At 36.4% G+C, this 22,630-nt stretch overlaps 1 long non-coding RNA gene across 1 annotated transcript in view; it reads right to left on the bottom strand.

The window, feature by feature from the left end:
• Nucleotides 1-16,778: 16,778 nt before the first annotated feature.
• The window catches only part of LOC111860510 (uncharacterized), an 80,718-nt gene continuing 74,866 nt past the window's right edge, over nucleotides 16,779-22,630 (bottom strand). The window contains exon 3 of the long non-coding RNA XR_002842042.2: nucleotides 16,779-17,225. This is a non-coding gene — a long non-coding RNA (uncharacterized lncRNA). The remainder of the gene's footprint in view (nucleotides 17,226-22,630) is intronic.

The raw sequence follows: 22,630 nt of genomic DNA, 5'->3' as shown, positions 1-22,630 counted from the left end.
CTTACTGTAACCTGGAGCTCTTTCAGTTCAAAGGTCAAGGTAAAAGTGCCATGTTGTTTATTTATAACTAACAATTTTCTTAAACAAAGATAGGCATTGTGCTTTCTTGAAGGTATTAAGAGCTGAAAGGACTGAAAGATCAATATACAGGACTGTACAGAAGTATTAGGCAGTCAAAGAAAATGTTTAATGCTATTTATCTGGGTAGTAGATTTGTATTTTCTTAGAGAAGAAATACAATTTAACATCAGAACACATGCAAATTAACAGAAAGAAAGAAAGAAAGAGAGAGAGAAAGAAAGAAAGAAAGAAAGAAAGAAAGAAAGAAAGAAAGAAAGAAAGAAAAAATTCTTCTGTTCTCCAAAAAGTGATTGATGTCTTGTTGGATGGCTAGATGAAGCAGTTCAGTATTGATTAGCTGAACAAGGTGGGGTAGTGTTTGAATCAAAAGAAGGGTTGGTGTTTGGGCAGTCACTGCAAATGCTGGAGTGATTTTAGGAGGGGTTTTGAAATGGCTAAGCTGACACTTGAACAGAGACTTTTACACCAGCATGAAGATCACTTAAGCATCATTTTCTTTGACTGTGTAAGACTTGTGCACAGTACTGTGTATTGAACAGATACCAATATTTCTGCACATCCCAATCTGTTATATATATATACAGTATAAGCGTATTACAGAACTGTTATAATTCTGCTTTTATTATTTACTTTGGTTGGTATTTAGGTTTTTGCTTATACAGTAACTAAAAAGTAATCTCACTGAAGGTGCATGAGCTAAGCCACTCTTTGGTGGTCAGACATGGCTAGAGGGACTACAGTATGGGGTACGTCCTACTGCTTTAATGAGTCTCTGTTTCCTACAGTGAGTAGTATGATAAAAGGCTGTAGGTTTCCACTCATACTACTCCTACATAGTGTGATATTTCATGCAGCTGGATTTCTTGTCCACATTGTATTTAAGGGTCAGTTCAGATGAATGATGGATTTCTTCCCATCTAAAAACACATACTTACTTATTTTTACTTATTTGCAGTTCCATAATTACTTTTTCTTAACCTTAAGATTTATAGTATGCATTGATTCAACATTTTTGAGTATTTCAGGTGATTTATATACACAATGGTAATTGAGCTGGTATACTCGGAACCAACTTTAAGCAGGTTAGAATGGAATATTGTTGTTTGGTTTGCCTAATAAGCAGGAATGCTTTTGGAAACACATAACTGGAAACAATGTATATTGTTATATAGCAGATACCCTGAAACAGTGATATATAACATGCAAATGAAACTAATGGAAAATGTCTTTTCCATTCCTTATATGCTTTCAATCATTTCAAACTCCATGTGTTTTGTGTCATACCATTTGAAAAATAGCTGTACGTTGTTACTTGAATAAAGCCTGTATTTATTTGACTAAACTGTGAAATTTTCATCTATGAAACATGCCTTTGTTAAAGTAAACCAGAACCAGAACCAGCTGATTTGATGTAATTATCTAACTCCTGGGCCCCAAATTTCAGTCATTTTAGGTAGTAGTTTTACCGTTAGTTTCAGCCGAGCTTTTAATTAACCTTTTTGCTTTTATTAAGCTGTTGCTGATAATTAGAGCCTTGTTTAACCATATGGAATAAAGACTAATTTATAGGAAAACTTCCCCGAGGGAATTAAATCTGATACCAAAACAATTTTCCCATTTTAAAATTCAGAAAATTATATATTTGGCCATAATCAGCAATGCATATCACATAAGAGACAGCCTGTTAGGTAATTTTATGTTGTTAATTATTTAGTGGCTGAATATTTAAGTAAAACACAAGGTTTCATCATTATTTTTTTTATAACAATTTAGGTACTGTCTAGCCAGGATGGACTTAAGACTAAAAATTGGTTTATGTCATAAAAACGCATCCTGCATTCAGTCAAGCATTACTTGGTCCTGTAACAGTGCGTCCATCATTAAGTTATGTGTATGGGGCATACGGGAAATCAGTGCGGTTAAATCAGCAATGCAGTTTTGTAAGCAAACAGGGTGACATAAGTACTAAGACAGAGCAGCGGGCAGATGTTATCAGTCAGGGAAGGCATCAGGGGAAGGAGAGAGTACTTGAACAATAAATGAGGTCATTTCAGGAAACAGTGAGAACTCCAGATCATTTAGGAATAATGTAACAGCAGACAACATATGTGAGTGAGATGACACAATTTATTGTTACCTTTTCATCATTCATTATTTTTATTATCTGTTTATTTATGTAAATTATATATTAGAGAGAGATGTAAGTTAAATCATGTGCCTTGTCCCACAACGTGATCCATCACAATTTTGTAAATGTATCTTGTTAGTTTGATGCATGGTTAACACGCTTCAGCCAAGGAATCTCGGATAGGAGACTCCATCTTAAGACATAAGCATCCATCCACCTCATTTTGTTTAAAAGACCAAAAGACAATAGATTCACAGTTAAATATTTTAGATGAACAGATATAGGGTTCCATCTATTCTTGAATATGGTCTGGAAACAATATCTGTTTACGGGCCACATTATAAAAGCTTATATATATAAGCATTTCAAATTCAGCATTCCACGTACAATCTTAGTATACAATTCATGTCATGTTCACAACACTATCAAGACCAGTTACAGTTGCATGAAATTCTTACACGGAAAATAAACATAGAACTTATAAAGAGAGGAGGCATCTCATGACCATGGTATATTTGTTCCTGCCAAATCGATATGTTCGGTCAATTTGTTTAAGTCAGTCTGATTGTACATTCTTGTATAAATTTTATTTAATTTTATTTTACTTTTCTGTTTTTCAGAAAACATATTTATTAATTTCTGACTTCCCCTTCTCCTGCAGTCAAAGATGTTGAACAGACCTTGACCATAAAGGAGTTTGTAAGCTAAGGTTGCCCCTGATACTCTGCATTGCTAACTGCCAAACTACATACCTACATTTGTTGAGCATATTCAACGAAACATACTTTACTGTAGTTTTGCTTCATTACCACATGTTTTACATATCAAGTAATGAAATATAGTGATTACAAATAGGGCAGTAAGGTGGCACCATGGGTAATACACCAGGGTTTGAGTGTGTGGAGTTTGAAGGTTCTCCCTGTGTCTTCATGAGGTTTCCTCTGGGTTCTCTGGTTTCTCCCCCACAGTCCAAAAACATGCTAAGGTGAATCGGCGTTGCCAAATTGTCCGTAGGTGTGAATGGTGTGTGACCCCCCTGCAAAGGGTTGGCTCCCCATCCTGGGTTATTCCCTGCCTTGTGCTCCTTGCTTCCAGGATAGGATGGATATAGAAAATGAATGACTGAATAATTACAAATGAATGTATAACAAACCTATTCTCTTTTTCAAGAGAATATACATTAATTAATACTTATTTGCTGATCCCCTTTCCCAATATGTAATATCTGATAAAATATCTAAAAATATTTACCTGTATTATTATATTATTTATGGAAGTGTTTTATGTTAATTATAAGTAGAAATTACTAATTATAAAAGGCTGTTGCATTTTATTTTATTTTTATTATTAGAGCAACAACATAATAGTTTTATATCCCAGAAATTGTCTAGATTCCATTTGTTGAGTTTGTGTTACACAAATTTAAAGTTTAATTAAGCCATTAAACAAATATTAAAACATACTGTTATTTCTTTGTGTTAATTCTACATTCATTTGGAAATTCAATGTGCAAATATTTATGATTATAGGTTTTAGTGTTTTAGTGAAAACTGCAATGAATTAGTTAATGGTTATTTTTAGAACAATAAAACATTATCAGTTATATCAGTTATTTGTGATTTAATAATTAATTTTTATGTATTAACTTTCAGTTAAATTAAACAAATATAGCAAACTACAATATTTTTATCTTCTGAGCTATCTGGTAATTTCTTTAAATGGAATGAACTGAGTAACAATGTTTCCTTGTCTTTCTCGTGTATCAAAGAAATGATGATGCCTTACAACTTTCATATGGATGCAATGTTTTAATTGTTGAACTTCAACAGTCCTAATTGTTTTTAAAAATACATTATTTCAAGGGTTAAAATATGGGGGGGGGGAGAGAATGAGGTAAAAGGAATTAAAATGCACATTTTTTTGAGACGCGATAGTAATAGACTGATAAATAAACCCTTTTCACTTTTTTATTACTGTATTATCACCATTTACTGTTTTGTTTTGTGAAAGCTTGTGGCACTGAAACAAAGCAGTCAGTCTTTCTTTCGTAACACTGCATTGGGCATTTAAATGCAATTAACACTCTTCAGTGTTCCTGATCCATATTTTTTGTCCGAGCAGGGATTTTCTTCTCACACGGAACATGCCTGGGGATTCAGAGCCCCTGGCTGCTTTACACGTCAGCCGTCCGGCAAAACGGGACAATGATTGATCCCACTCCTGCATTGTGGCTTTTTTATAGATATGATATTTAAATAGGGGCTGTCTTTGACTTTGTAATCCCTTGTGCAACACTTGTAGTTGAGAAGGAAAAGTCAAGCAGCGTATTTTGTCTGGATCCCGCGTTTATCTTTCCACGTCCCCACAGACTTCGGTTGTCAGCATCAGCAGCCTCAAGCTTGCAAGATTTTTGGTATTATTGTGTTTAGTCGCAGAACAGGGTCATCATGGGGACGTTTTCTATAATCTTGAGGCAGCAGCTACATAAAAAGCAGCTGTAAAATATATTAGTAACACGTAACAGTGTTCACATGTATATAGCAGTCATACAGTACATATTTATTTGTTTTTGTCACCTATAAAATTGATATCGACAGTTTTAAGTGTAGACACTATGTGGAAGGTTTGTCTTTCAGGATCTGACGGCTTGTGAAATGAAGGATGCTGAGAAACTAAAGGTGTACGACACAAAGTCCAGCCATACATCCCTTTTTTGGCAACATTTCCAGCAGCAGGTCTTGGTGAACCCGCTTCCAGGTCTTGGTGAACCCGCTTCCAGGTCTTGGTGAACCCGCTGCTTATCCCAGGTGGCAGAGGGCAGATCACAAAGCAAATAACATTAAGCAGATCACACAAATACATATAATGTATTTAGAGTAGACTTTAGTACATTTTTGGCTATTATATTTGGAGTCAGTTTGATCCAGGTATACAACATTTGCTATCTACCCATGAAAATCAACCCATGGGTTTTCCCTGACATCCACTTAAGATATACAGTCACCCCCCACCCCACAATGCATTACAGTTCATGATTATGAGCTTCAGGCCGCCTTTTCTCAGTCCCATTGCAGACATGTCAAATTGCAGATTAATAGTTATTACAGCTGCCTTAATTTAATTGGTCAATTCTGATTCCAGTTGCACAATAGGCATTTTCCAAAATAAGGTAAGCTTCACATAGATTGTATCTTGCCACAAAAAGACTAGAATTTCTCAACATGGTGCCCTGCAAGGAAATATTAATTTGGAAGCGTTTGGTATTTCTGCATAAAACTAATGTCCAGTATAAATGCACATGTCTGAATTTGTAATAATAATAATAATAATAATAATAATCATAAATGCAGTTGTATAACTAAACTATACATATAGAAATTTCACTCAGTTAAATCTAAAATATTTTCTGTTTCTGTTGTTGTATACAATGGGATTCAATAAAAAGCATTTCTCCAGTTTCACATATGTATAAATATACATATATAGGATTCAGGATAAAGAAGTGGGTGCGGCATTTGATGGATTATAAACAGTTTCCTCTTCCGTATGTCTCCTGCTCGACAGTTTAAAAATGTACATCTGTTATTGTACATTGGATGACAGCTTGATACGTAGATGTATGGAATGTTATTTTTCTCTTTCTCTGTCTCTTGCTCAATCTGTCATGCGCTGAGAAATATTATAAATGAGTGCAGGGGAACTTCTCCAAGAGTTACACATTTCAGTGAGACTGATTTTATGGTAGAAGATTGGAAAATGACCCTTTGTAGCACTTCTAATTTACATACAAAACTGCTGATGGCACACAATACTGAATGTGGCATAGGCATCATTGCTATAGAGTACGTTGTCTTCCACTGACAATGATTATATTTCTGAAATGCACAATTATGCATAATACACTAATGGTGCTTTTCTCATGAATGTCAAGAGTCTGTAGGTGTAAATGTTTTCTTTAAAGACAGCTTGATGCTAGTCCTGTAGTCACCGCGTTTCATTTTGCTGATATTCTTCTTTTTTTTTTTGTCAACAAAAATGTTTACTTTATTAGACATTTTTAAGGTTGTTTTAAGGATTTATTTGTTGGGTTTTTTTATTTTTATGTGTCTGCTTTTATAAATTCTGGTCACAGTGGGAAAGTCAAAGTATTACATTTAATAAACATGATGATTTGGCAACCGTTAGTGGATTATTATTGCACTAAAAAATCAACAAAACTCTAGTCAGGTGCCATTGCAGTGTCACATATTGTTAATATAGGAAGCTGTCCATGACTGCCAAACCTGATGAAGAGTTTGCTGTATGTTGTGCAACGTTCATCTCTATACTGCAATTTACAGTCTAGTGGCATTTTGCAGCAACTCTGTCCAACCTGACAAATTATATTTGGTTGCACTCGAGCCTTGAGGAAAGAAGGCATCAGCACATTATTAATGAATTTATGGAGAAATATATAATTAATGCTGGTTAATCAATAAGGATAGGAATGAAACACATTAAAGGGAAAACACAACCATTACAACAACTGAGCTTATGAAAAATTGATCATGTTTTTTACCTTAATTCTTTTAATTGTGTCAAAGGTTTCATTTATGACAGCAATATCTTTTGCTCAATAGACTTTGTTCAGCTTCTTTTTCTGAGTACAGCCAGAACTTAATCACATCTTTGATTGTAAGATTTTAAAGGTTGCTAAAAATAATGATTAATGGGTAGTAATAATAATAATAATAATAATAATAATAATAATATGCATAGAATTTAAATATGAATGTTTATTGTACTATAATAATTTGCTAGCTTACTAGCAGTGCAGTAAAAGGTATTATTGATATCACTGAAATTTTATATGAAAATATATATTTTTCCTTTGCTGGAAAATGCAACTAATTCATTAATTTGAAAAATAAATGTAAATATTTAATCAATATTTGTTTTATTGTGCATATAAAATATAATTTTTCAAGTACAATGTGCATTTTTATACACAAAAATGATTAGACTATATTTACCCCTTATACTGCAAATCAGCAAAGAAAGTAGACTTTTGGAAGATTTTTTTATTAAATTCTTGACAGTCTTTCTTCTCAATATAAGCTTTCAAAGCTTCACTAGCTAGTTTGGCTTTGCAGACTACATGTCTTACTAGATGGAAGATATATGTATTCAGCATGTAAATTTGAAAGAAACAAAAATTAAAAAGTCCAATGGAATACCGATATTTTAAGCTCTCAATTCCATTAATTCCTGGAACTTTATGTATGTGTGTATGCATAATATGCATATATGTATGTATTATAGTTTGATCCAGTCAGCTAAAAAATTAATTAGCACTTTTCAAGAATTGTTATTTTCTTTTTGGGATCACTTGATAATTTAGGTTTGGTTTTTCAAAAGAGAGAGGAATAGCCCCTGAACGTTTTAAGTGTAATGGAAATGCACTGTAAATCATTTTGACTTTTTTTTGTAATTTAGGTAACTTTCATTCCAGTATGTCTTGCTTTCCTATTGCCATCAGTTGCATGTCTGCCAACCATCACACGTCCTCAGCTTGCTCTCAGTGGCTTTCTGGGGTTCTGACCAGTGATTGGCAGGCCAGGCAGCGAGCCCGAGCAGGAAATCAATAACGGTGGACCTCCAGATGGTACTATGGCAGTCTTTGAGGAGCTGGCCTGCTGGACGTTCTGCCAATCACTGACCAGAAAATGTAAAACTAGTCAGCCATGAACAAAAGATATCTAAAGACAGAGGCACAAGGTTGGGCACACTGGGTGTTAAACATATTTTTGTATTTAATTCTATGAGAGAACAAAAAAAACTTAAATTTCACTCTCTTTTGATTATATTTTATGCAAACGTATAATGAATCCTTTGGGATGCTGTATTAACATGAACAGGAATTTATTTGGATTTGCTTTTGCCAGGACTCTAGAATAAACCTGAAAGCAGAGGTTTCTCACTATCTAGTCACCATTCTGGAGACATTGAAAAGCATATAAGGTTCACCTTATAACCCTTTAAAAATCTGGCCTGAGGGCCCCCTGGGGCCCTAACTGTACTGGTTCTTTTGTGCATATATTTCCCTGTCCTTTTTGGACACGTAGTGTTTTAAGACAGAAAAATATCGGCACTTTTTCCAGATCTAGCAGATCATTGATGCCGCAGACTCAAATGGCGCAAGTCGAGGTGCTATTAAAAATTAAAAAGATAGGGAAAAACAAGAATTTACCACAGACAAATGTTTCTTTTTCCCAATAGTAGCGGTGAAAATATTTTGCAGACAGCTTCCAATTCTACAGTTGTATCTTCATCAATAAGAAGCACTATAAAGATGATGTCTTGTTTTATACTTACAGCAAAAGTCTACATGACATTTGAAAAAATGCAAGTTACAAATAACACGATGGCCAAAATAATTAGCAGTTTCGCATATTTGTGTAGAAAAAAAACATTTAAAAAAAATATATATAAATATTTGCTTAAATTCATACTTCACTTGATTCTGCAAACATGCACTCAAAGTTGCAAACCTATTCAATAAAAATTAAACATAAACATCCTTAATGTAATAGGCATTGATTTATCATTTCTAGAATTTAGACCTCTACCTCCAAATCCAAAAGGGACTTTTGGCTTCAGATTGTAGTAATATAATCTGCATCCATTACTATCTGCATCCATTACATTTCTTTCCTGAGAAAGAAAATACTAAATTATTGATAATGGTGTTTTCAGTCATATTGATTTCTACACTGTAATGTTGCTCAAAGCAAGAGACCTTATCTTATTCTGTTCACGACAGTTTTATTAAATTGTATATTGTAGTCTATACTCCTCTCATTTACTTATTACATATTCATGTAATATCTATTTATCATCTCCAGATAATCTTTATATCCAGAATTGTGTTCTTGCCTATTTCATCTGCAGAGGCAGAGCTGGAGCATAACAGTCAGTGGAACATTTGACAATTTTTCAAATATTGTCGCCCTAGGCCCTTGGCATGCACCTGCCTTTGTAGCGTAGGGCTGTCAAAAATCCCATTTCCATGGTTACGACCAGAATTAAAAATGCATCAAAACTTCCCTGCGAAGGAACAATAGCAGCAAAGGGTAGTGACACCATGCAATGGCATGTATGTTTTGACTGTGAATAGACATGAGTGAACAGCACACAATTGTTGCACAGTTATTTTTGTATTTGTTATTCTGAAAAGCAATCTAATTTTTAAAAAATCATACCTTTACCTGAAACCAAGAAGAGAGCCCACTTAAATTGGAATTAACCTATAATAGTACAAGGATATATTTTCTGGAGATATAAAATTAAATGGAATGAAATGGGTCTCAGCTATTTTTATACTATAATATGGGGCTGCAACATAAGAACCGTCTCCTGATTTAGTCTCCAAAGCTGCATCATAACCATGTCTGTCCATGGGTATATCACCAGAAACCTTACTCAGATTATTATTTAAAATTGTATTTTTTATATTTTGTAGTTTCATGTTTTACGTCACAAACCTCTGTGTATTACTCTCTGACGTGGCTGCACGCTGGCAGTTTCTCAATATTTGTAGTTAATAAACTATATCTTACCCTTATAAATTGTGACATCAGAAGAACAACATTTCCAAAATGTCTCATGGTGATGTCAAATATTTATTTACTTATTTGTTTGTTTGTTGTTTATTTTCATTTGGAAAACAAAGAGCCAGCTATCAATACAGAAAATACTTTATTTCCTTTGGCTATGAAGATCATCTGGTGAAGAACAAAATTAAGTGGTTATTATTTTTTCCTCCTTTAAGCGGCTGGGCTGTGCCAACTGCAATGGAATTCTGTCCATTAAATGTGATGCCTGAAGCATCATTGTGCTTCATTCAGAATGTTTATCATGCCTATTGCTGGTCTATTTTGTTCCTTTGATATCATCCAGCTAACAAATTAAGATTTCTTAATCAATTGCACTTCACAGCAAAACTGCCACTGGAGCAACACTTGAGCTTGTCGGGACCTTAAAATAAGTGTTGGAATTTTATTTTGTTAACCTAATACATGAAATTATGTTGATCTTTACCTCTAAGTTTAATTGAATAACAATCACAACAACAACAACAATAATAATTATTATTATTATGTATTTGTGTGTATATATATATATATATATATATATATATATATATATATATATATATATATATAAACATATACATATACATATACACATACATAATAATGTAATTCTTAACTTCTTCAAACAAAATTTATGCAAAGAGATGGATGTCACCAAAAAACATATTTGATTTTTAGGAATGCTAAGACCTATCTATCTATGTGATGTTTCAAAAAACTCAATATGCATGAATACATGGATCATGAGACAAATGGAAATACATGCACCTGGCATTATATTTCAGATATTTCGGGCTGAAAAAGAAAAAAAAAAAAAGAAAGAAAGAAAGAAAAAATTGTAGATCACATATAGGCAATACATTTGTTTTATTAACTGTGCCATCAAATTGTGTGTTTGTGATCACTGAAGGTGCATTTGGTATGCATGTGGCTTATAGTAGCTATTGATTTATAGATGGGGGATAAGCAAATTATCATCTTTATTTGGGGACTGTGTCTTCTCTATCAGTTGACATTTCATCAATCTTTCAATTATTCCTATCAGATATTTATTCAATGGTTAAATTTGTGTTATTTATTATCTTACATGCTAATTTTAAATAAAAGGCTACAATATATAATTTAATGCTTTCAAATAGATACAGGGTTTAGCAACAAACAGATATCTTTATCTCTTTTTTTCATCCAAAGCTCAGTAAGTAATGTTGAGAAATGTGTTTTTTTTTATTCATCATTCAATAATTTATTAAGAGTCTAAGTTTATTTATCATATAAATATTAGAGGATGCAGAGGAGGATATAACGTTGGCAATAATCTAACCAAGAGTCATACATTTCCCTCTATTAATTATATCTATGATCAGAGTTTTGTCAAACACTGCCTTTGAATTAATTTCTCATCCAGACACCTTCTCTGATTCTCCTTCTGTCTGGCATTGTGAACAATGGATTACAGTACTTTTTGTTATCAAATTGAACTAAAAAGTAACTTAAGTAATTATTTTATGTTTTTCATCTGAATCACTGAAGCAAAGCCTAAAGCAGCCGCAGGTAGTGTGAGGGGATGGAGCAGCCCTGCACTCGTTTTTGAAGAGGACAGGTGCTGTGCATTTCTCCAGCCAGCACCATCACAGACAGAAGGCCATAATACAGGACCTAATGATTTCATGCAACTTGCCTCTGCCTCTGTTTGACAAGCCTAGTTTCAGGCATTTCATGTCAGTGCTGGAGGAGAGATACAGTCCAGTGAGTTGAGGCCCAGTTACTAGGCACCTGAGTGAGGTAGCAAGAAGAAAAGGTGAGACAAAACCAGAAAACTAGAGAGACTGGAAAGATGCACCTTGTGTCTGTGTCTGTGGACAATTCGAGTGGACCAAGTTTTTTGGGTGCCAGTCAAATATATGGGCAGAAATATTTAAAACCACAGTCTGCTCTCGTAATTTTGCATGATTTACTGAGGACGGATGTGTGACAAATTTAAGAGAATACATTAATTATATTATTTGCAATAATGCATCAAACATGATAGAGGATTTCATAGTTAGTTTCCTCATGGTGGCCACGACAGAGAGTGTGCATAGAATAACCACAAATAATCTGAGGAGTTTTCCTTATGGTGATGTTGGAGACTCCATTCAGAGCAACTTCTGGTAATAGTGCTTTGCATATTCATAACAGATATCTAATTAAATCTGAAATGGACACAAAAAATAATTGCCAAAGATTGCTAAATTCTACTTCTTTGAGAGAATCTTAACCAAGAATATCAAACATAAAGATGACATCAATGGAGACATGATGCCAAAGTAGGAGATTTCTCAAGATATTGCCAAGGAAAAACAACACGGGCCTCACTTATCAAAGGTGTGTCTGCGCAAAAATAAACCTGAAATGTGTGTATGAAATTGACAGGGGCCCTAAAAAATGTGGAATCTCTAATGGTGACCCTGGTTCTGACTAGAGATTGGTTTTTGGCATTAGGTACCTACCATAGGGAACTGGCACGCAGATCAGGAACATCCCACTCAAACCTCAGCTCCTTCATGCCTTCCATGCTCGATGGCATGACAAAACTGGCAAGGCGCTACATCACATTTCCCTATGCTGTGGGCCATCAGGCAAACGTCAAAACTAAATTTGCAACGATGTCCAGTTCTCTTAATGTAATCGGGACAATCGACTACACATACATTGCAATAAGGGCAAATCAAATGCATGACAGCACAGCATACCGCGGTAGATGCAGGTAATGCAATAAAGGCTAATGAAGATACTTTTGTCAATGCAAAGCCATTTCATTCTATTGATGTGCAAGTCTTCTGTGATGCCGACCCGACATTGACAGATGCGGTAGCTCAATGGTCTGGGTGAATTCAGGATAATTTTGAGTCTCACGTACGACATTAGTATCTCCTGAGTGCTCTGGCACAACACGACATAACAGGGCATTCCCTATTATAGATGCCAAAAGCATGTCGAAGTCTGAGGTTGAAGATGTGGGTTTTCCCCGACAGTTACAGTCACACTGGTCCTATGTGCCGCAAGTTGTTTCCCTTTATCTTCATATTCAACTGCTTATTTAAAAATTGCATTGTGCAGAGCTGACAGAATTTACTGCAGCGGTGATGTGTTGCCATTCAACACACTTTTTAGATTTAACTTTATTATCACTGCACAACGTACAAGTACTCAAACAGCAAAATGTAGCTTGGCATCTAATCTAAAAGTGCAAAATACTGCAAAAGTGCTAGAAACAGCTGTACAATATAACAGTGTGTGATAAATAGTTAGAAAATGTACATCTATACATTTCCTTGTTTGTGATAAATGCGTTTAGGATAATATTTTGTCGTGTCTCTACCTTGCGCTGTTCGAAATACCTCTTGTTTTTCGTTTTTTTATTTACCATCACCGTCGTCGGACTTTGGTACCAGAATGGCTTGGTGTGCGTATTATATGAGCATTCAGTTCATCTGCATTGAGCTTTTAAGGTCATTTGTGGCTGGCAACTGGGCAGGATCTCAGGCATGCGCACATACGCACATTTGCATGATAGTTCCGATTAATCAAGGACCTATCACATACATATGTGTGTACATCAGGTTTGATAAATCGTTAAAAAAAAATGTGTACGCCATGTTTACATGCACTTTTTTCACAATGAGATTTATTCAAAGACTATGGCCTTTCTGCCCCCTCTCTTACATGTGAGAAAATTGAAGGTAATTTCAGTATCTCTTGTGCTGTATCAACACAATGGAATTTGACTCTCTAGCTTGTGAAAGCTGGACCCTCACAGGCCTCGATTCTCCCCCAAGGACTGTGGTTACCGCCAAGGAAATGGATCCAGCTGGTCAAGCATATGATGATTTTGGCCTGTTTCTGTAGCGTTCAGGCCATACTAAAGGAGAGAATGTGGTGAGAGCTCACGGCGCAGCACTCTCCTGTGAACAATCTCCTCCAAAATCCGCCAGGTACAACTGCTTCCCTGGTTAGTCCAGTAAAAGCTCTTCAGAAGCGACTCAGGTACCTCTTTCATATATGAGAATTGAGGACTCCATTGCAGAGGCAGCAGACCTTTCATCTACATGATGGCCGCACTGTTTTGAACCCCATCTTTTTCTTAGCTTTGGCTTAAACATCACAGCAGGCAAAAATCAGAGTGAGGCGAAAGACAGTCTGATAGGTAGATGTAATAACTACACACCATTTTCCAAGCACATTACTACATATTATCTACCTTCCTACAATTTATAGCTAGATATCAATTATTCATGAACTTTACCGTCATAACCCACAATGTGAGTAGTGTATATCTGTCGTAGTAATACTGGAAATAACCATGACTTTTTTAGAAACATTTTCAAGACTTTTCTTCGTTGAGGCACAGAAAGTCACTGTACCTGGGAGCAGGAGTGGAGGACAGGAACCACATGTCAAAGCTCTCTGACTCTTCTTGGGCTACGGGAACAAAAGCAACAAGAGGAGAGAAGAGGAGAGGAGATGCCAACTCATCTGTCAAAGCAGTGCTCATTCATGCATCGAACCAGGGCTCATTCATGCATCTAAGCCTCTGACTGAGACAAAGCGGGCTGCCTGGATTTCTTGAGGAACCATGTGAAACACTTCCCCAGGCTGTATCAGGTGGCAACGAGACATTTATCTGTTCCTGCGCTGCCGCACAAGTCAACAGAACTTGTAGTTATGAAGACCTCATCATGCACCCTCATCACACCAGACTCAATGCAAGTGCACTGTCAAACTCGATCTTGTTGAAATATAATCATTTTGTTGCATAAAGGTCCTTTAGGCCACAGGAAGTATCTCAGGAGATTTTTTACAGGAAATTATCTTTGGCCTATAGGATATTTCAGGCACAGCTGTCAGCCACGTTGATATGATTGTTAATCCTTATGGTATTATGCTATTTGTCAGTGGTCAGACTGTATCGGTGAGTTACTGAACAGGTCAATGGTTTATTGGCATATTTTTTAATTTCCTTTTTTCTGATTTTTTTATTTCCGTATTTTTCTGACGGTTTAAACCAGCAGAGAGAGCTCTTTACTCATAATAATTTATCAATGTTTATATTATTCCACTCATTATATGGAAACTTAAACTCACTTTTAAAGTTTTCATCTGTAGATATTTTAGAATACTTTCCACCTGTTTTTTTTCTGTTTTACTGTTGTTTTACTAATTTGTACAGCTATTTTAAGATTTGTGCTTTTCTTAGATGACTGCATGATGATACATTTCGATAAAGTAAGTAAGATAAATGAGAACCACTCCAACTAGGTTGGCTAACTTTTAGAATGAGGTAAACAGAGGGGTGTTTATCAAAGAGGGGTTTTCTCTTTCCTGAAATGTGGGGTCAGGCAGCAGCAGGCTCAATACAGCAACACCGGAAAGATGAAAAACAAAAACAGCTGTTTCGATGAGTAATCAAAATAATGATAAAATTCAGGCATATGAATCTGGGAAGAATGTGACTGTAGCCTGGACAGATCTGCATGAGGTGAGAAAGTACAGAACACCTCACTATATAAGTGCTTTGGGTGTCTTAAAAAGTGCTATATAAGTGTAACATTCTTTAATACATACCAGAGTAAATTAACAAGTAACAGGTGATTTCTGTGTTGCCACTCTGCTGGCTCCCCTTCCCAAGAGGGGCATAAGTTTTAGCAATCTAGCTAAAATATTTTCACATTGGTTCCTTTACTGAAGTCTAAATCAATGTAAAAATGTAAAAAATTTGTATAAAAATTTGAATTTGTTGCTGGTGTACGGTTTAAAAATAATAGCAGTTTTTTAATCAACCTTAATATGTAGAGTGATATGCAATTATTGATAGAGTGTTGTTGAAATTTCAATATGAAATATTTTAAAGAGTATTAATTACTAAAAACATCGAGCATACTGTACTTTGAAGAATCTTGAAAGACTACAGTTGGAGGAAAGTAATATAACAGGCAGAACTTTCAATGGGCAAAACACCTTGCATATTTTCATTAAAACCATTATCTGCGACATTATCACAATCATTATTCCAGAGCGCATCTTCTTTGATCTGAAAAACTACTGAAAATGCAGTCTGCCCATTAACAACATCAATGTCTCATTAGCAGTGACGTCTTAGCTCATTCATTAATGTTTCTTTCAAAAACACTTAGAGAGAAATTGGTGAAGCTTCGGTTTTATATACTGTACATTGTCTTGGACTGGAAATGCAAAAAGTAGATTGTAACAAATCTTTCTTTGTGTTTTGTCCACAAAACAAGTGTTCTCTTAACACTGTAAAATTTGACTCATTAAATGAGCTAAATCACATTTTAGATAGTAGGATCACATTTCCTAGTTTCAGAACGAAGTCTCTGAGAGTAATGGGCTGCAAGCGATAGTCCTCTTGTCGGTCCATCTACACACAACCTGGGACCACCTCACACGAAAGCAGACTTCAGAAGCAGCCTGTCAGGCCCTCTTCTGCCACAGCAGGACGCTTGTCGTGACACGGAGGGTCAAACTCCGGCACTTCTGCGGGGCTTCTGGTGAATGGGTCCCTAACACAGCCCCGCCCCCCAGGCCCCGCCCCCCAGGCCCCGGCCCCCCAGGTGTTCCCAGTACCTTTTTCTCACTGAAAAGAAAAATCTTTCCCTCCCCTGCCGCGTTCAAAGTCCTTTGATCACAGCGCTAGACCCACCATTGCTTCAGAAACTAGCAGCCATTGTTTCTTTGAATATTCCATAAAAGGAAGCTAATAAGATTTTACCAGAAGTACCAGCTACAAATGCCTGCCTCTGTCATGTTTGTTTGTTTATTTGTTTGTTTGTTTCTGTAACACTTTATGGAGATTCCCAGTTAGCTGGTCTGCCCTTATTTACATATTTACTTCCGCAGATGAGACTTAGCTTAGAAAATATGCTTTATTGTATGAAAGACTAACAGATTGTGCTAGATTTCCTTATGTACTCAAGTTATTCCAAAGCCAAAATATACAACAGGTCTACTTCAGATGTGAGAGAACCTTCAAATGAAACAAATTTGCTGAGCTTTCCTTTTAGTTGATTTTGAATCCATCAGTAATTCACACCTGTTATAAACACTCCTATAGATTATGGTGTATAAAAAATACAGCGGATTTTGATCATCATTACATACAGTCATAATGCAGGAAACAAAGCACATGAAAGTTTGTCAGACAGTTGTTTTCCTTATTTTTCAGCGGAGACGCTCATGTTCTGGAGACTGCCAGCCGCCGTATATGCAGTGTGCTCAAGCACTGCTGTTGACAAGCCGGGGACTCGTCTGCTGGCCAGTGCTGTCAGACAGAGTTGCGGGCCAGGGGAAGGGATCCTCTCTCTGCTCCGTTCCCTGTCGGAGCGCTGCAAAGACATGTCATTGGTCAAAGAAAAGGAAATACTTAACTGCTTGTTGTTCCTTCCTGCTGGCACTTGAATGGAATCCAGTGGGAAATAAATGAACCTGTCTTTCTAAATAGAAAAAGAACATCCAGGTTACAATACACAACATTTTTTTTTCTTTCCCGGTATTTCTATCAGATTAAACCCACTCTTTAGGAGTGTGGGAGTTGTACCGCCAGATGCCATGCATTCCCGTAATTTTGTTTCAAACCTTTATTTCCTCACCTGGTCCTTAACAACATACAGATAACTGTGAATCTTCCATCCCGGCTTGAGTCTCTCCACAGGTAAGAATTAACGTGCTAAGTGAGAATTCTTCAGTGAATCTCAGTCCAGCTTTGGCACTTTCTACCCGAGTTTTAAATATTAATTTCAAAATTCGGTAATAATCCTATGCCTGAAGACAGAAAGGCCTCAGTGGGCACATATATGCACAGAGACCACATTTGGATTAGTGTGATACACGCTGATGCTTCAGAAGCTAAATTATTCTGACCTTCCTATATGAATTCATCATAAATCTGAAGATTAAGTGAAAGCATTCATATTTATTCTGTAAAATACAGCCTTGCTTCCAATAAAGTTTGTGGAAAATTCTGAGGCATGTTCAATATCAAAATCATAAAAAGAGAAAAGTATGTCTGCTGGCATCTCTCTAAAATGATACAAAACAAATATCATCTGAAATTTATTTGTTTTTTAAATGTGGATTTCTGTAGTAGAATATAAATCTATAAGCTTTTCTTTATGCTGTTATATATTTTTTCATTCCTGCGTCTGTTTAGGTAATGTCTGATATTACAGTACACAGCACTGAGTAGAGCAGGCTTCGGGTTTCCTGTGCAAAGGCAATAGCAGATGCTAATTCCTTTCATTGTATTCACCAGTGGGACTTTGATTCAATCTAATGGCAGTGACAAATCTCATCATATATCAGAAGTGATTTTTTTTCCCATAGCCTCATGCTTCCATTGGGGATGGGCATCATCTACTGTAAAACAATATCAAAACGTTTCTCAAAGAATAAATGGGGAAACCACAGCCACATGTGTTTTTCAGCTTGTAAAATGCAGTACAAGAACATCTGAAGGCAAAAGCGTTGTTTGTGTCTTAATCTGAACCACATAAGGGTCTTAAATATAATAACATAACAATATAAATAAATTTGATGCAGCAAAATAATGCAAATCAGACAAAAGCTGCCTTCTTTTGATTTTTCTTTCTTGGAACATCTCCTTTAATAAAGAAATATGTTGGGAGAAAATTATTATTGCTTGAAAAATTATATATATCTGCTGTAACAATTTCTTCAACCACTTAAAGTATGCTTCTTTAAACTTATCCGTTTTGTTGCCGTGTAGTGTTGTTGCCTGCATGCATTGCATCTTCTATCGGATTCCATAATGGCTGTGCAAATTTATCTAGATAAGATCGATAAGTTGCAAAAATGTTCTTCGGATTTCAGCAAACAACAATGCAACACCTTGCACTTCAAAACAATGTCTAATTGGACTTCAGCTGATCACACACACACATGCAAAGCAATCCTGTAAGATAACAGACAATAGCGTGAGGCCCCATTTTCTTCCTTGTGTGTGGGAGACAGCTAAACAGGCCAAAGTAAAGACTTTATTCTCCATTCTTGAAACAAACAAAAACAACTTAACAAACGTAGCGCTTCTGTCAGGAAACGACATACCTTCCAGTCAAAGAACAAAGGCCACCTTGAATTCAGGCAGAGGAAGAGGCAAACCCCCCCCCCCCCCCCCAAAAAAAACCACCTCATCAGCAGCAATCTCCGTTCTCCTCTTCCCACTCAGCACTCCAGAGTGCCTCTTAAAATCCACCCTAATTGGTGGAACCTATGTGTGGGTATTTAATGACCCCACACTCAAGTGGGTCAGCTTGCAGCCAGCAGGTGGCCGTATCTCTTGCAGCTGCCCACCGTGTCACAGTAACTTTAAGGGAAAGTCCAGCTGCTGAGTTGAGAGGTAGAAAGATCCAGGCGGATGATAAACTAAATTCCATAGGAGTGGCATGATCCGGCAGAAGATGGATGGTCTACATCATTCTAGCGACATACACCCCTGCAAAACGCTCATTGCCTGAACTCGGCTCCTTCTGAAATAATGACTCAATTAGCATAAATAATTAGGTGAGAAGGAGGCATGAGGAGTCTTGTGATTTGTCTCAAGCTGTGTTCATTTGTCTTATCTTGGGGAAAAAAAAACACTCCTTTCATGAGACGTGCATCGTGAGCTATGGTATGGAGACTTTGCATATTGTGCTTTGTAGGAAGTCATTTTAAAATGCCAGGTTCAAAATAACAGGTCATATGATGTGGTCCTGACCTTTGTTTCATTATTCTGTGGTGTGACAACAAGGAAATATGTAACAAACAATGTGTCTGATGCTGCAAGATAAAGAAAATGACTTGGTCACAACTTTGACCTCAGTGAATAATTACTGACCTTAAAGGAAAATAAATGTAATAAGATAGACAGATATTATCCATCAATCCATTCATCCACACGTCCATTCATCCTCCTCCACATAGGGCCATTGTGATCCATGGTGTATAAAGCGAAGTGTATGACAAGGTGAAATATTCCCAGGATAGATTAGCTACATGTGTTCTGTTGCAGAGTTAGTCACACCCTAAGGACAATTTATAAACCCACAAGCTGCACACTAGGGTGCCGCACCTCTCCCGATGTCAACAAGTTGGGGTTCAGTGTGTGGCTCTGTGGGTTACTGGCGTGATCGGAAGGTCAGAGGTGCCATTTCACCGCTGGGCTCTTGAGCGAAGCCCATTACTGGTCCAGGGACTGTCTGACCCCCGCTTTCTCAATTCTATGGTACTTTGGATTAAAGTACCTGGTAAATAAATAAAAATGTAAAACAGCTCCTATACAGCTGACAATCAGATATAGTGAGGTAAGTTAGCATGACTGGGAAATTAAATTAAAAATGAAACATTTGATGCTATTTAGGATTTTTTAAATGAAACCACATACTTTAGCATCCCACGCATGATGTTCCCTGCCCTTCAGCTAGTGCTGCCAGGAAAATACACCTGCTCGGGTCGCTGTGACCCTGTGCTGGAGAAGCATGCACTGTACACATTAACCTGCCAGCGAAACCAGATTTCTGTAAGATTTATGTAAAATGCTAAACTTTATTTGTCTCTACTTGCATTTTTTTTTTATTCAATCACTGTAATTGCAGACTTAGCAAGTACAATGCAATGTTGCACTACCTATAATGTGTTCAGGTGTTTGGCTGTGTGTCAAATACTAGTTAAATGAACAACTGATGATAAATTTCAATGTCCTGTGTTCACTGACATCTTGCTGCAGCATACCATAGTATCCTGGCCAGTTTCAGCAGACTCTACAACAGCCTCTCCCGCCAGATCATCAAGCTCCTCAACACCCTGCTGCCCCCCCCCCACCTCCTGTCCTAACTTAATAAGCGTAACTTGAACCCAGCCCCCCCCCCCCATCCATTTGTGCTCACCACTCTACTATAAACCATGTTTACACATATCTAGAATCTTGCTGCAAAATATTTATTTTTTGTGTTCCATTACCTATAACATGTTCACAGTTCACATATATTTTTAGATATTCTGATTCGTATTTGCTGTTATACCCACTACCTGTAACGCTCCTACACCTACTGTATGTAAAGCACATTTATAAATATCTATAGATATTGTCCTTCAAATATATTTTTATACTACTTGTGATGGTCCTAAAAGTATGACACATGTTTACATATATCTAGATATGCTGCTTCATATTTATTTTTATATTCTACTACTTACTTGGTCCACTTCTCTTGCTTCTTTTGAGTAATTTATTTATACTTACAGTATATGGTGTGTATGTATTGTACTGTTGCACTTGCCATGTCTTATTGCACTGTGTAGCTTGTACATCCTGTTTTATCTGCATCATAATCCTGGAAGAACATCACTTTGTTCCATTATACAGAAAACTGTACATATACATGGATGGGGTGACAATAAAACCCACTTTCGTAATGTTACATATTTTTAAGGATCTTATTTCAGCCGAATGGTTCACAACATATACAAAATTAATTTAATGCAGTTACGTTTTTAAAATCTGGTTTTAATATATCAAATAAATAGGGATCCAGTGGGGTAACCTTGGATACTCTCTGTCACGTTAGGCAGAGGAAAAACATGCTTTGGGTGTTAGAACAACCCATTCCAGTGTCTTCCTGTTATCGTTTTTTTGTTTGTTTTTTTCTTCCAGACATCGACGGGTCCATATGCCAACACTCGGTTCATAATTAGCTCATGTTTGTCGCAAATGAAAAGTGAAATTGACTGAAGGTAAAACTTTTTTTTTGACCCGGAGTCCAATAGCAACGCGAAGAATGATCTGGCAAGACATGTAAGGTCTACACACATGACTGGAGCCCCAGCTCTAGTTTCCTCTTTCTACAGATTGCCACTGCTCTAGTGTGATGGATGTGCTGCAAGACTTTTCTTCGCGTTGCAACCCTTAAATTGCCCACAGATGCTGATTTTTGTCACTGGGGAAAATAAAAAAAAAGGGATAAAGGATGGAAAAATCCAGCACAGACCTTCACCCTAAAGGCAAAGTGGGACAATTGCTTAAGAATTGTTGGCACACCCTTCACAGAATGACATAAAACGTATTTTTTATGCTTGTGTGGTTTTCTCTCAGCTTTTGCTTTTCAAAAAAAAAAAAAAAAAAGGGTTCCAATTGTAAGCGGTTCAGTATTAGAAGTGAAAACACATGTATCCCAACACTTGAGGAGATTCATGTGGTCCATTTCACACCACCTCTACTTGAAGAAGAGCTTGCTGATCATCTTCCAAGCTTTCTCATTTGAGAATTGCTCAGTCCCTGGATCCTGGGTTTTTTTTTATAATCAAGTAACAGAGCTCACAGCTTGTTTAAGCCCAATGTGATTTGGATATTTTGCTAATTCATTGTGCCCCACGACAGACTGGCATCCCATTCGGAGTGCCCCCTGCCTATCGTCCTAATGATGCCTGGCTTACCGTTACGTTGCAGAGAATAAGTATTTTTGGAAGCTGATGGATGGATTTTACTAATTTAAGAAGTTGCCTTTTTTTTTGTTTATTAAGGCATTGGTTTGCATGATATAAAATTTCAACATGAGATGTAAAATGAGGGTGTCTATTGCTTGTCAAAGTAGCTTAAAAGTTATAAACAAACAAAATACTTTTGACATAAAACGTCAATACAGCGATTGAATATTGATGTTATTTTAGGATAATTTTATTATGTAATAAGGAAGCAGATGTTTAGGAAGTACAAAAATAACTTTGGGAAATGGCT

This window comes from Paramormyrops kingsleyae, chromosome 15 (genome assembly GCF_048594095.1).
Source record: "Paramormyrops kingsleyae isolate MSU_618 chromosome 15, PKINGS_0.4, whole genome shotgun sequence".
Taxonomy (NCBI): Eukaryota; Metazoa; Chordata; class Actinopteri; order Osteoglossiformes; family Mormyridae; genus Paramormyrops; species Paramormyrops kingsleyae.
The sequence above is the reverse complement of the archived record's forward strand: the minus strand, read 5'-3'. Positions and strand labels throughout refer to the sequence as shown.